Source organism: Centroberyx gerrardi, chromosome 8 (genome assembly GCF_048128805.1).
Source record: "Centroberyx gerrardi isolate f3 chromosome 8, fCenGer3.hap1.cur.20231027, whole genome shotgun sequence".
Taxonomy (NCBI): Eukaryota; Metazoa; Chordata; class Actinopteri; order Beryciformes; family Berycidae; genus Centroberyx; species Centroberyx gerrardi.
This window is the reverse complement of record NC_136004.1, coordinates 31,543,404-31,559,368: the sequence shown is the minus strand read 5'-3', so window position 1 is coordinate 31,559,368 and position 15,965 is coordinate 31,543,404.

Here is a 15,965-nt window from a genome sequence, read left to right as displayed (position 1 = left end):
GAAAACATTTTGCTGTAGAGCGAGGCGTTCGTCCCCCAGTTCCCACTGAACACACGAGGTCCGGGTGTGCGCAAAAGTGAACGTTTTCGAAAACAACGGCTGTAGTGAAAATTTGCACTTCCCCTCTTCCGTGTTTACGCTCCTGCTCAGTTCTACGTCACACGAACTTTCTAAACTGTGGTTTCTAAGTGTTTCAGAGTGGGATACTAGAAAAATAAGAACACATAAAACAGTAAAATTGTAGGACATGGAAAACATATAGTGCAAGAAGTAAAACATCAGACAATCGAAGGCGAGAGAGTAAAAATGGGTCTTATGCCAACATGAACTCATAAAAAGTTGTGAAATGAGCACGAACTTTGAAACACAGATTTACGTTCTGTGGACACGAATTATGTGAAAATGACGTTCCTCCTCCACAAACTGGATTCTGTGACAAATACATGAACTGGACAAGACATTTTCAGCTAAAGGTTGACTAACGGTTCAGTTTAGGAAACTTGGTTAAGGTTTGGGAATAAAAATTTAAATTCACAGTAGAAATGTCCTTCCTACAAGCTGGGAATTGAACCACAACACCCTGACTGTCACTGAGCTGCTTCACTGACTGCGTTTACATGGACTTGAGTATCCCGGTTATGAGGCTTATCCCGGTTTTGATCATAATCGGGATATGGCGTTTACATGGAACACAGAGAAATCTGGTTATTCATATCCCCGTATACATGATAGATACTAGTATCCCGGTTACTGATTACTGCATGCTATGTGCACAGGCGCCTATGATATTTACAACACAAACCGGCAATTTTGAAATCGTTAATCTGATATTCCTCTGTAACTGTTAATTAATTTGACTGTGGCTATTGAAAATGAGAGCACTTTGGATTATAGCGGGATATAAGCGGCTATAAGCTATATTTAGTATTTTCCACCGTGAGCTGACCTGCTCCACTGTACGTGTTGGGAAACCGGCGTCCTGTAGTCTGTATACTACAGACTTGAACAGGTCAGCATTTCGATGCTTTCTCCCATCTAAACTGCCGAGTATATTTAATTCTTTCATCACCGAAAGACAAAGCTCCGTTTCCTCATCGCTCCAGAAGTGAGACGCTCTCGTTGCCGCCGTTGTTTGTGTTTTTCTGTTACGTCACTCGGCTGAAGCCGCGCCTGCGCAGGTAGTCGGCAGCGGTCAGAAACCGGGATAAGATGTTTACATGCAACAGTATCCCGGTTTCTTTCGGAGTACTCCAGCTAGTTTCTCAAAACCGGGATATGGGCTTATCCAGGTTTCTGAAATCAGGATATGATGTTTACATGTGCAAACACAAAAACGGGATACTTCAAAAACCCGATCATAACCGGGATACTCAAGTCCATGTAAACGCAGTCACTGAGACTCTACTGCCTGTTTATAGTCGTGTCTCCTTCATGGAACCATTTCCTGCTGGGAAAACGGAATTTCACCACTTTACGTACCACCAACACGTGATTTGGTGTAAAGTCGTGTTCATTTCACGCATTTGTGTGAGATCAGGTTGCGTATGCTGTTGTTTAAAGATGTTAGTCGATTCTGATAATCTGATATCAAGGGAAAAACTGCTCCAAAGTTTCAGGGCAGCAATCGCAAAAAGATATTGAATATCGGTTGAAAGTATCGGCTATTTCAATGCAAAAATTTCAATATCGCCATTCAAAAACCCATATCAGTCGAACCCTACTGTCCAAATACGTGTCTATCTGTCTTTTTAGAGACCTTAGGGCGTTGTCATGTTACTCACAGGGTAATTAGGGATTCATTGCCTCCTGTGTGACATAAGGACTCTTCCATAGGGAGACACACATTGGCTGCTGCAGGGATTGAACTTGTCAACTTCTGGCCACAGGAACAGTCTCTCCACCCTAATCGATCCCTTTCATCTCCACACTATTCACAACCCCACACATTCATATATAATTCAAACCTTCATACATCATTCATAGATTCATAAATCCACACATCCTCGCCCCATTTTCAGCCGGCTCTTTACAGGGAAAACGTAGTCGTTTTGCATCTGCACCGTGACCCTCTGGAGGTCCTGCCCAAATCGAATTAACCTCAGGCACATGGTTCGTTAGGGAAAGGCCTGCCTGGTGCCACGGGCAATTAATCCCTACAGCTCCAGTCTGCATGCCTGCTACTGTCTCCTCACTGTCAACAGATGTACAAACACAGGAACGACCACGGTGCCCTATGACAGGAGGATGCAGCTTATTAGTGTTGGGACACCAACGGACGTCATGACATATGACACTGAGCAGGAGGACACAAATTAAACTGCATCGCATTATGTTTATCTATAAATCTACCACAGTATCTTTCCTCTCTCCTCGCTTTTAAATCCAGTAACTACAGTATCAGATCAGATCACTATGCATTGTTGTTAGCAGAGGACGGTTGTGCAGCGATTCTGGCGTGCATACCCAGTGCTGGACCGAAAATAATTGCGTAGGAATAAAAACACAGTGGGGCGTCAGTTCTGCTTAGCTGGAACTCACTCTCAAATATTTATTTTTGACTAGTCCCTACCCGGGGATGCGCGCACCACAACTACGTGCAGACTTGCCAAAAAGGCGCATAAACAGCGTAAATTTGTGAAAATGGAAAAATCAGCTCCGTCAGTCCCTGCCTATGCCAATGCTCAGTGGCCATGTGCAGTTTCAGATTGATTGGCCGACCCGTTGAGGAGCAAAATGGATGCGGACAGACGGACAGAGTTTTCCTCATTTATAGTAGGATGACGCATGCCCAATGATACACGCATATCACATGTTAATTTCAACGCATCTCATTGGCTGTTATCATTGTCCATCATTCAGTACCTGCATTTTCTCATTAAGTTTGCCTATGTGACAATACAAAATTCATACAAGATTCATTTTTACAATTGAGAGCACATTTTTCATATATGTCAACAATTGTAAAAATGGAGTGATTTGTGATTAGACTTGTCCTTGTTCCCCTGGATGTTTTTAAAGCATTAACTTCTGACATCTTTGCTTCCTGTAAAATTTAGTCTGATTTTAAAGCTTTAATCTCTAACATTTGCCTTGACTGATGCGATTTTCTCATGTAGTTTATCTCTGTTGTTTTGAAAGTTTCTGGAGCGTGTGACTGAACTGAACTTTTGGAGTGTTTCTTGAAAAAGATTTTGATCTCTATGAGACTACCTGATTGAATAAAGGATTCAATCAATCGATCAATCAAACCACAGGCCAACACGATACCATTAATCTTGAATTCTAAACACAACATGAACAAGGCAGCGGTCAACATATCGTCCCAGTCCGCCTCTGGGCCAATCACTAACAAATATGTCACCTTGTTTTGACCTGTAACTGTAGCGCCACCTTTGGGATAATCAGGGTAATTTTAAAAACGCCTGAACGGGGCGGTGAGGTGCATCATGTCACCCAGGTTTTGTCAAAACCGTGTAACTGAAATATTGGTGCTTTTTCTAAGCTGCACTGGGAAATTTTGCACATTGGCGGCATCAAATGGCAGCGAGAGGTAACTGATTTTTTTGAAAGTTTGAAGGACTTCATTACCCAGAAATCCTGTGCTGCGATGTCGGTAAACTAAATGTTTTCTCCTTAGTGTGTGGTGGGGTGGAGGTGGTGAAGAAGTTCAGCCCCAATATGTGATGTGTCACTTTCTGTGTGGAGAAGACTTCCCACCAGTGACCAGACCGACACCAGAGTTTATTTTGGGTAAATACATTCAATCTTGTGCAGTGCAGCTTTAAGTTTCAATGGTCGTTCATGGGTTGGTCTTGAAACCTATTTCTAAAACACACGGGCATCAGTGAGAGAAAATGTGTCCTTTTATTCTCTCCTGAAAAGCTGACCTTGTGTGTTTTCGGCCCGACAGCAGCGCTTTACTGCAGTAGATACATCATACAGAGTGTCCTGTTGTGCTGTAGCTTACAGTCTCTCACGGGGAGCGGGTGTATTCTCACCTAAAGGTCAGAGGTCAGCGGTGCTGGGATAAGCCTTGCTGAGTGCTGTGGGACAGAGGAGGGAGCCCCGCCCATTCTGCCTCCATCTCCTGGGAACCAGATTGTCACAAGCGACCGGAGTCATGTAAGGAGAGCGCTGATATGAAATCTATTCATCAGAAATCAGATACAAAGAGGTTCATTCTACAGTGAGATCTACACCATCTGTAAAATGTTGACACCCACACTGTGAAACTGATTGCTGGCTAGAAATTAAAATTCAGTATGGAATGTTATTCAAGCTGCTTACTGGCTGTCAAAGGTCCCTTGTTTACCAGAGGAGAAAGAATGAGAGAACTGTCTGCATTTGTTTCAGCAGCGAGCAACAAACATCAAGCTTGTTTGTTTGTTTGTGGATGTATTACATTTTGGAATGAAAACCCTCTCATGCCATATGGTGCGAAAACGCCATGAAATGCAAAAGCCCACAATGATTTTCTATCAATCTAACCCTGGAAATTGGAATCAAACTATTGTGTATATATACTGTGTATATTTTCAGGAATCTCTTCTTTCTTTTCTTCTTTGTCTCTGACATTTGATATTTAAATTCAATTTGTAAAGCTTGATCGCTGCTTGTTAGTCTGTCTAAACGCCGGAATATTGCACTGCACCAACCTCACCAAGTCAAATTCCTAGTATGTGAAAATGTACCTGGCGAACATAAATCTGATTCTGAAAATGATGCTGATTGTATTTTGAATGTATTTTGTCCTTACCTCTTATATGATTTTGACAGTATTCTTTAATGATATTTTAAGTCTCAGTACACAGTTTTTTGTTTATATTGTAAAAAAAGAAAAGAAAAGAAAATTGTAATCATTGGGACTATCTAGTTAACTAAAAGTTAAACAAAATACATTTTAAAATCCCCCCGACATGAAGGGATAAATCCGCCTCGACGGTGACCTTCCACACTAAGAGTCACCTCCCTCATTAACATAAGCTGTGAATTCACAGAGGCGAGCAGCCAAAGTCTCCTCATTGTTACTGCGGTGACTGTACCAGTGCATTAGTGATGGTTTCTGACTGACTACACTGTAATCACACTAATGCAGACAGAAGTACTGTGCAGACACACTGAAGCCAATTATCAGCAACAATTGTATATATATTTTCTTCATTACTTAAAGACTTTGAATTAGTGTCTCAGGTCACATTTACATTTCAGGTGTTTAGCTGAAGGTCTGGCAGGTGTTCCACATCTTGCTCAAGGACACGGTGACAGGATGATGACACGGTGGCCGATCTGCTATTCCACCCCGGGGGGAAACCTCATTTACTAACTGTCGGTCTTCTATGAAGGTTAAGTGAATGAAAAAACATTATGAACACATCCTTAATATAAAATGCTGTCATGTAAATACTGCAACAAATACTGGCAGGGTGGCCTAGTGGTTAGGGAGGCCGTTCATTGGACAAAAGGCAGATTTAATTTTTAGTTATACAAACAGGCAGAGCTGCTCCGGACGCAGAAATAATCTGATTGGTTGAGTTAAATCTCAGTGGGCGGAGTCAACGAACCACAGTTTTTGGTTCTTTGACTCCGTGTACAAGAGTGCAAGTTAGCTAACTGGCAAACTTGAATGGCAAAGAAGGAACTCTGGTCAAAATATAAATAAAAAATACAAATGGAAATGGCATCTTTTTTTCATTCATTCATGATGTTGAAGGTCAGCAGCTAGCTAACTAGCTAACCTAGATAGCTCTAGGCTAGTATGGCTAGGTTGAACTTGAAGGTCAGCTAGCTAACTAGCTAACCTAGATAACTTAGTATGATAGATTGTATTTTGTCAGTCAGTAGCAGAGCGCTAGGCTTCATAATATTAGCTTCCTCCTCTCTTACCTCTTGCCTTTTTCACTGAGCTTCAGTCTAACGTTACTTAGCCAAAAACTGTGATCAGAAAGATATTTAAGTCCTGATGTCACAAAACGATGCAGTCAGCAGCTATAGGCTAGCCTGGTAAGACCATCCTGATCACGTGACACATTCTGTTTCGCTCCACGGATCAGTCTGGACTTCTAGCCGCCCACATCGATTTCCTGAAATTACAATGTAACCGGGCCAATCAGGGACTGCGTCGTAGTTGATGACGTGAAATACAGGCCGCCGCTGGCAAAACAGTAACGGCGTCTCCCGAAGCAACGAGCGGTAACGTTAACGTTAGTAGAGTAAACACAGCCATAACTGCAGTTATTGCAGAAATAGACTCAATAACAACAATTAAACAAGAACAAGAGTACGCACTAGCGAAGTTTCTCGGCGGAAAAGACGTTTTCGCCGTTCTTCCGACCGGATTTGAATTTGGATTCGCTGATTGGCTGAAGGAGTTTGTCTGTCAAGGCGAGTACTCCCGCCCACTGAAATCGATGTGGGCGGCTGGAAGTCCAGACTGATCCGTGGAGCGAAACAGAATGTGAGGTCACGTGATCAGGATGGTCTTACCAGGCTAGCTCTGGGCGACTACAGACGTCATCTCAACTTTCATTTTGCCTCTTTGTTTACATTGCTGCAGACCGTCACATCAGTATCTATTCAACGTCACAACACGTAACAACGTGTTTGTTAGGATTTTAAAGGTTTCCATTCCCTGTGTAGCTCAGCTGGGAGAGCAAGGCTAACTCTGCCCGGTGATTCCCACTGGAGCCACACATGCTAAAAATCTATACAATCATGATGGTACTGTCAGGCGCTTTAGATGAAAGCATCCACCAAACAACGTGTTTTTTTTGTTTTATGCCCTGAATGTACATGAGTTTGTGCTCTAACACAGGAGGCCTAGTGTGCACTAAGCTGCTCGCTGAACCCATCATAATAACTTAATAATCATAATTACATTCCATTGTTTAAATGGAGGGCTTTAGATAATATGGCTCCCTGTAGGTTAAATGCGCTTTCCAAACAGGCGTTTTAGCTAATGGCTCCTGGACAGATTCCCATGTAAAATCAGATGAATGAGGACCGAGACTTAACAGTTTGCACACCAAAACATACACATGCATGCTCAAATATGTGCACACACACACATATATATATATATATATATACACACACACATGCTCATACAGTCACACAAACATGCACACACACACACAAAAACAGAAAATGGTGGAAAGTCCCCCAGTAAGCGGTGCTAATTGCCACAGCTGGCAGACGAGGTCTAATTTTAGAATCGCTTTTAATTAACTTCGCTTGAATTCATCTCAAGGTTCTGATTAAGGACAAAGCCGGGGCTGATGGGAGTGGGCGGGAAGCGGAAAAGCTCCGTGGATTTTACCGTCCCGCCGTTTGATGGCACTTCACAGCTTAGTGTGTTGACAGATAGCGGATCAGAAATATCCCAGTTATTTCCCCCACATGAGTGATTTTCTCAATTAAAGTATGCAGCAAGGGGCGGAGGAGGTGTGTGTGTGTGTGTGTGTGTGGTGGGAGGCTTGCATGTGCTTTAATGTGTGTGTGTTTGTGATGAGCGTGCAGAAGTTGTGCGTGTACTTATGTGTATGTGTGTCTTTATGCATGACTGTACGTGTGTATGTGCTTCTGTGTGCAAGCCAGAGCTGTCCATGAGTCTGTGCATGCATGTACGTGTTTATGTATGTGTGTGTGTGTGTGTGTGTGTGTGTGTACTCACGTGTGTCAGTCCATGCACGTGTTTATTACTGTATTTGACTACTGGCCAGAATTATTAGGAAAATGATGCCAGTTTAATTTCATTTCAAAGCCTCGGAGTTAAGAGTTTTCAACAACAGCTGAGCTGAGCATTTAGTGTAAAATAGAAAACCACTTCATACTTTTCACTGGGAAACAAACTTGTGGGAAACAAAGTTTGAACAGTAAATTCCTGAATCCAATTAACGTGTGGATTCATTGAGGCGTCGAGGGTCGGGTGTATGAATATTCTCAGTTTCATGCCAGAATGTTTAAAATGATTGAGATGTTAATTTTTGTTCTTGGTTAGAGAAAGGGAGAGAGAAGAGAGATGGATGGTAACGTTGGGGAGAAGGACACGGCCCTTCATGACACTCTGAACGACGTTAATGAGAAACCAACAATCTGTTCATCACTGTTCAACTAACAGACTGAAACAGGGAGAAGAAACTGAGCGGGAGGAAAGGAGACAGAGGAGAGATGAAAGGCAGAGAGTAAAGTATGCAGCTAGCTAGTCATGTTTTACCTTTCTTTAAAGGTAGTGCACGTAGAATTTTATCAAAATTAAGACTACATGTGCCGTAATTCCCATTGCTTCCTATTACAAAGAGGATGTTGCTGCTTGTCCCCCCTCCCAACTAAATCCACACAATCCATATTAGAAAAGCGAGCCTCTAAACGAGCCGTTTGGACTTCCGTAACTTTGTGGCGTCACAAAGGTTCGCTCATTATCATTTCTGTAAGAAATAATAGACTAACAAAGTGTTTTTTTCAAAGCGGTCGAGCGGTCGTCATTGTTTATTACCGGAGAGTTTTCCCTACCTGTAGCCCCCAGGCCGCGGCGTCTCACGTTTCACTCTTGAAACGGTTAGCCAATCAGAACAGAGGGGTCGTTAATATTAATGAGCCTTAAAGACACGGCGACAGAAACAGCCTGTTCTTGGTAGATAGATAGATAGATAGATAGATAGATAAATACTTTATTCATCCCCTTGGGGAAATTCAGGTGTCCAGTAGCTCACACAATCTGTATTAACATATGACTATAGATTAGAGACAATACACAATAAAAGAAGGTAATGCAGCATGCACAGGGTTAAAAACCAAAATTACTTAAAAGCAAAGATTCATATAAATAAATAAATGAATAAAAGGTGCCAATAAAAAGTACCACATAGTCCTTGAGGATTATGTGGTCCAGTGGTATTATTGCACAGGGTCCACACAGTCCTTGACAGAGTCAAGCCTACACAGAGTCCAGTAGTAATATTTCACAGAGTCCAGCAGCCAAGGTCATGAGCCCCTGCCGTTGACTGAGGTGTTGTAAAGTCTGACGGCCGTGGGGACAAAGGATCTCCTGAACCGTTCAGTCCTGCAGCGCAGCGAGATGAGCCGTCCGCTGCAGCTGCTTCTCTGGCCTGCCAGGGTGTTGTGGAGGGGATGACCGACATTGTCCGGGATGGCCTGCACCTTACTCCGTGTGCATCTTTCCACCACAGTTAACCCAGTGAGTCCGACCTCCCGCCGAGCACTGAGCCGGCCTTTTTCACCAGCTTGTCCGGCCGCCTGGTGTCCTTGTCTTTCATGCTGCCTCCCCAGCAGACCGCAGCGTAAAAGAGGACACTTGCCACCAAGTGTGTACGGAGCTACAAGATGCGGATGCGTTGCGGTAGCGGCACGGAACCGCTCCGTTCTTTTTCCGCGTCCGGTCTATTTTTGCCGGATCCGCTTGCGTCTGACAATCGTGGAAATGCACTTTATTGACTTGCGGGTGATGCATACGACTCAATCAAACGCGTGCGGTGTACATTGCCTTCCGTTTCTGAGCCGCTCCGATCCCGTGCCGCATCTGGTGCACACTGGGCTTTAGGCTCAGAGAGATGCTGGAAAATGAATGTGTAAAAATGGATTGAGAGTGTTTTTGGTTCATGACACCACACACACAGCTTTGAATGGACCTCAAGACACAAAATAAAACTCTGGCCAGTGGAGAACATGGGACCTTTAAAATGCAACACATAATTTTTTTTACTGTTTTAGGTGTAGTCGCATACATTCATGAGTTTGACCTAGAGATGGAACATTTCTGAACTGCCTTCACCCATCATACCTCAACATGTCTGTTAATACTGTGTGAACAAACCTTTTACAGTATAAAATCAAAACTCATGTTAAGTGATCACATACTGTCAGTGTTTATATCAAAACCTTATGCAGTACATTTTAGATTTGAAAACATCAAAGAGTCTTCAGTCCAGTGATATTACAGTGGTTAAGACCCAAATACTCTGCTGGCCTAAGATTGAACTTGTGTTTAATAATGAAAAAATACTAAAGGGAGTAGACAACCCACTCATTTCTTTTTTCCTTTTTTTTAAAATTCAATCCATTAAATCCCTGTGTAAACAAAGCCAAAGCGAAGTGACATGGAGGCGCCATACTGACTGGGCCTTTAAAACACAACGTTAGAGACTTGCCTTTCTGTAATGCTTTATGTAAGATTTAATGCGTTGTTTTTCATTCTTTATACAAATCCATTATTTATTCAATTGATGTATATTGCTTCCATTCCTCATTATTATTTGTAATCAACTGATGGATTTGGTAGATTATTATTATTCTATTTTAACGGATCATCACAGGATAACTTCATTAAGGGGAAGAGAAACGTCTCCAACCTCATGTTACTCTCCTATTTCACCCAAACTCAACTTCCAGCTGCAGAATAAATGGCAGAAAATATAATTTAGTTTATAAAGATCATCTCTCATAATATTTCCACTAAAATGATGATTTAAATAAATGTAGACTCGAATCTGTTGACATTGGAACATAAGCTACAGTATTAAGAGCATGGCTGACTCTGAGGGGAAATAATTTTTTCCTTTGAGGAAGAAGGAAAAAAAAAAGGCTGGCACGTTGCCTCCAATTCAGTCCATGTCATTAATTGTGTCAGCGATGTCACATTTCTTCAATTATCTGACCTGGGGAATTGCAAGGACTGGACTCTTCTTGGAAAGCAGGATGGGTACAGAGAGGTCTGAAACGTCACAGGTTCGATCCCTCAAGAAAGCCGGTCTGTTAACATCCATGTTTCCTTTCAAAGTGTCGCTGAACCCCAACCTGCTCACTGGTTGTTTCTCTGGATAAAGGGGGCGGTCACACCTGAATTCATCCAACAATTTATCTTTGCTCATCGCGACGAAAAAGCATGTGAAGGTATACTTTGTGTCGGGCGGCATTTCAAACTTGAAGCAAAGGAAATCACTAGAATATAACCACAATTGCTTCTACAATAAATTCCACTTTAAACAACCTTGCATCAATCTTTATTCATTTTTTAGTTTAGTTTTAGCTTCCTCCTCTCCTATCTCTTGTGTTTTTCACCGGGCTTCAGTCTAACGTTACTTACATACAACGCCTACAATGTAAATGTTAGGAATGTTAGCTGTTAGATTCTTGAGGTTGTGTGTTTGGTATGACACGAGTACAGGATAGCAGACACACATGTGCCTACCCATCCATCCATTTAACCTGTAGGCTACTATCCATCCATCCATAATCTACCCATCTGCTAATCCATCCATCCATTAACCCATCTGCTAATCCACCCACCCATCCATCCATCCATCCATCCACCCATCGATGAGTCTAGCATCCATCCCACACTCCAAATCCAACCTTCCAGGTTATAACAAGCAGGTTAACACTATCAGCATATAGAGTAAAAAAAAACAGAGCAGTACATGATTTACATTTAGCTGTGCAGTCTCTCTGATATATCCTCGGAGCAAATAGACCGTGTCTCTGATCTACAGTAGAATAATAACACAAGTCACATAGGGCCACTGCCAAGTCCTAAAAATAAACAACATTTCTTCATAGGGAATATAATTTAATTTGCTGGAAGCTCCCCCCCCCCCCCCCCCCCCCATCCTCCCCCTCATTCCAAGCCCCTTTAAAAAAAACAGACACATGCTAACAGATTAGCCGCCACTGAGTCCTGTTGAAACACCAGCGAACAAAAGCAGCAGTGAAGGCTAGTGGGATGACTAATGGGAGGAAATGGGGATGTCTGCCACTAAAACAAGTCGTTGGGAGCTATTTCGGGCTCGGAGTTGTTTAACAAAGGGCCCCGTATTTCGTTCAAATGGACCATTTATAAAAACAATGGCCAAGGTCTGGAGGCTAAAGCTGGAAAAGTGACGGGCTGAAAGTGGTCATAAATGTCAAATTCGCCACCTGAAGAATAGTCCGGGGTGTAAACATCCAATATTACTCCAGCTATTGTACCTGAGAGAGGAAGTGTCGGCCTGCAGAGAGCCTGTTTGTTAAAGCTGCACTACAGGAGATTTTTATGTAAAAATACACTCGTCTTATCAGCCTTAATCAGGAAGTGTGGCTGCAGCAGAGGAGAGCGTCCCATTATCTCTAATTGAGGCGCTGTGGTCGCTCATGGGAAATCTTCTCCGCACACAGGAAGTGACAAATTGAAATTTAAACCTTCAATAAGCGATATCAGACCAACCAATCCTGAAGCTAATGTGTGCTATGTGGAGATTTCATTGACACATAATGATATTAACTCATATCCACACAGCAGCCAGCTGTGTTGCTGGTCCCATATTTTATGTCTTGAGGTCCATTCAAAGCTGTGTGTGTGGTGTCATGAACCAAAAACACTCTCAATCCATTTTCTTCAATTCCATTTTCCAGCATCTCTCTGAGCCTTACCAAGAACAGGCCGTTTCTGTCGCCGTGTCTTTAAGGCTCATTAATATTAACGACTCCTCTGTTCCGATTGGCTAACCGTTTCGAGAGTGAAACGTGAGACACCGCGGCCCGGCGGCTACAGGTAGGGAAAACTCTCCGGTAATAAACGATGACAACCGCTCAACCGCTTTGAAAAAAACACTTTGTTAGTCTATTATTTCTTACAAAAATGATAATGAGCGAACCTTTGTGACGCCACAAAGTTACGGAAGTCCAAACGGCTCGTTTAGAGGCTCGCTTTTCTAATATGGATTGTGTGGATTTAGTTGGGAGGGGGGACAAGCAGCAACATCCTCTTTGTAATAGGAAGCAATGGGAATTATGGCACATGTAGTCTTAATTTTGATAAAATTCTACGCGCACTACCTTTAAAGAATCATTCTTCTAATATGGATTGTGTGGATTTAGTTGGCGACCGTGCGTTTTGATACTTTCACCATGTTTAGATAGACCATCCAATTCCTTTATAATCACAGAGGCAAGGGAAATTACGTTTTCCACAATATGGGACCTTTAAAACTAGCTTGTCTCCTCCCTCGCTGTTTAAAAGCGGCGCTCTCCCCCTCCCATTCCTGAAAAATGTTCTCGTAATGGCGGAATCGATGAAGCGAGCGAGTAAACTTGTAAACTTGCTACGTGCCTCTTCACTTGTCATTGTGGGACATGACCATGGGTAATCTTCAGCAGGAGAAAGATCTGTCAAAGTGAGACTGGTAACCCGTGAGACTCCCCCGTAGGTACGGTTAGCTTAGCTGTTAGCATTTATGCACGGTGCTTTGCAATGTTTGTCCTTAGTAGGCCTCCGTAGTGCAGTGGCTTTGCTGCGTGTTATTTACAAAGTACAAAGGTGTTGCAAGCTCATTTAGTCGTTCATTTAATTAATTTAGCTCAGATCATTTAGCTCATTTAATTGCTTGAGCATCGTTGGACTCCAGCCCACCAGCCGCTAGGAAGAAGACATTTAGTTTACTGACGTCACCTTACAGGATTTCTGGGTAATGAAGTCCTCATGTATCCAACAGTTACCTCTCGCTGCTGCCAACGTGTCTAATTCCATAGTGCAGCTTTGACCTTTATTTATCCAGGGAAGGTTTGCTGAGCACTGCGCTCTCCTTCAGATTCATACCGTTACACACTTTCACACTGGGAGCTGTCCAGTAAAACCACAGTCTGGGGGTTCAGTGCCTTGCTCAACGGCACCACAATGTTAGTTAAGGGAGGCAGAGGGTTTATCATTCTGTTTCTCTGCCCAGATTTTCCCAGACGGTCTGGAATTTGAACCAACGACCTTCAGGTCTTAATGCTTCTCTAACCTCCAGACTAAATGTTTGAATCTACATAATGAAGGATGTACATTAAGTTCATATGCCTTTCTGTAGGTGGCGCTCTGTTCTTTGTCTGTTCAGTCATGCTAACTACCCACTTCTTCTTCTTCTTCTGTTTATTCCAAACAAACCGGAAACATAAAACGCATCACTTCCTGCGCGGCAGAGATTTTTTTAGGGATTTTTATTTATATAAAAATGTCACCGATTATTACTGTAAATAATGAATGCATAAAAATTAACACAAATTTGACTTTTTTAGTAAAGACCATACTATCTACATTGTTTAGTCCTGTTAGTTATATAAATCAGAAATAAAGTAGCAAAACAGACATTTGTTTGGATGACAATGTTGCAGATTATTACTTTAAGAATGCCAATCAAACTACAATGAATATCCACACCTGGAAGAAAACAAGGCTCTGCCTTTAATTGGATGTTTTTTCCTTCAACCAGTTCATGTGTCTGATTTGGGCCAAGAAAAGTCCGTTTTACTTTTCAACACATTAACATATGTTGTATGGAACAGTAACACAAATGTGGGCCGTTTCAATTACACCAGGAGCTGCAGATGATGTACGACTCCCCACTCCTGCACCTTACTGTAGCCATGTCACGATGTGATAAATGAAGGCTCCTCTCTTACTCATGAGATGGATGTACTTATTTTGGACCAGAAGCTGTTCTCTCCTCTCAGCCGGAGCAGCTGCTCGCTCTTTCTCAAGCTGCCTTTGTCTTTGTAATCCCACACCATGAATCTCTAACGCCAGATACGATTTAACGAAGCAAACTGTTCGCCTCCATTCATTGTCTATGAGAAGCAAGGAACGGTGTGCGCACGGCATGATGGGATAGGTGGTGACACACGAACAAGTCCCATGATGCAATGACAAAAAGTTGAAAAAGTTTAATATTTTGCAAAAGGGCATGATGGTCGCAGGGCCAGAACCAATCACATTCCAGCAATCTGGTTCTCAAATTCTTGCGGCCATTCAATTTTTGTTCGTACCTCCACTTTGTCTTTGAGTAGAAAATGGAAGAAAGAATTATTATAGTCTGTGTTGAGATTTCCCGAATGATATGACCCATCTCTGAGTTTATAATGGTCTGGACAAATGGAATAATGCATGGAGGAAAGAGGCGTTTCTGTTCTTCCTGTTGGGTACCATTACCTGAATTAGCCCACAATATTAGCTAATATGTTAGCTTGCTAGTCGACCTAGAGTAACACATCATAACCAAATCATTTCAAGATTATGTTTCTCAAGATATACGATTATGGATTATATTTTGGCAAAATTAAATGAACAAAATTATAAAATACAAACAAACAATGTTAAAGGTCCCACAGTATTCCATTTTCACGATTTTGTTTTCTGTTTTCCTCTGGCTCAGGATCAGAATAATGTCTTCATGATGTTTTACAGATAAATGTAGTTTAGCTGAAAGTTGAATTGAATGAGTTAAACTGAATTAATGTGAAGACTAAGTTGTCACAATACTGGACTCTGATTGGCTGACAGCAGCAGCTCCTCTAATTCAAATTAGGTAAATCTGCTGAGTGGACGCTTTCCAGTTCAAATGCCGCAAACTGGCCTGATTGGACGGATTTCAGTCATTCTTTAGTGAGGGAGCCAATCAGGACCGAGTTCAGCTGTGATGCGTTTCCTGGAGTTAGACTGAAACTACTTGGGGGGGGGGGGGGGGGAAGGGTGGATTTTTTAAAAATGCAGTAGCTTTAAATTTAACCAGTCAAACAAAGTTAGTTTTGAACAATGTCTTCATTAAACATCTTTTATCGTATATACTGTAAATAGAGGAAAAGGTTAATTCCTATAATCGGGGCCTTTTAAAACCAGTGAAACGACGCTTTTAATAGAGCGAAACAAGATCAGTTTACCAAAGCTTCTTCCTGTCATGTGGCTCATCTTCTGCGTTGTTTAAAATCACAACAATTGGGATTATTTTCAGTTTAACACTTATTTTTGAGAGAATAGTGAACTATCAACGTAAAATTCAAGTGGATGCAAAATAACTCAGATCAGCAGTTCATCGTTTGCTTGTTATTTGTTTTTCTATGAATAATCCACGAGAATGATTACAAATATTGGAGTGAAGAGTTCATTTCCAAACTTAAACAAACAAAAATTACCTGAGGCTCCTCAGTCAATATCTCTAAAA